We start from the raw sequence: 709 nt of genomic DNA, 5'->3' as shown, positions 1-709 counted from the left end.
AAAATAAATAATATTGCTTTATATTTAAGACTCACTTCTTTAAAAAGGTTCCTCAATGTCAACTTCCGGTATTGACGTAACAACGGCAAAAAGCTTCTCTCTCTATTTTGTGTGTGAGTGTGTATGAGAGAGAGAGAGAGAGAGAGAGTAAATACTACATACACACCGCTCTCACTCTGTCTCACACACATACACATGCACTCCCCCCTTGACTCACTCACACTCTGTCTCTTACAAACACACGCATACATAAATGTATACAAACATATTTACAAAGACACACGTGTGTATGCGCGCGCGTGCGTGTTTGTAAGAGACAGTGTGAGTGAGTCAAGGGCTGTGTTGTCATATGCATACATCCAAAGATGTATGTATATTTATGCATGTACGTATACATGACAACAAACCTTTCTCTCTCACTCACACTCTGTCTCGTACAAACACACACATACATAAATGTATACAAACATATTTACAAAGACACACGTGTGCGTACGCGTGCTCCGGTATTGACGTAACAACGGCAAAAAGCTTCACTCCCTATTTTGTGTGTGAGTGTGTGTGTTCGTGTATGAGAGAGAGAGTAAATACTACATACACACCGCTCTCTCACTGTCTCACACACATACACACGCACGCACACACCCTTTGACTCACTCACACTCTGTCTCTTACAAACACACACTTACATAAATGTATACAAACATAT

Source organism: Octopus bimaculoides, chromosome 17 (assembly GCF_001194135.2).
Source record: "Octopus bimaculoides isolate UCB-OBI-ISO-001 chromosome 17, ASM119413v2, whole genome shotgun sequence".
Taxonomy (NCBI): domain Eukaryota; kingdom Metazoa; phylum Mollusca; class Cephalopoda; order Octopoda; family Octopodidae; genus Octopus; species Octopus bimaculoides.
This window is presented reverse-complemented; position numbering follows the sequence as displayed.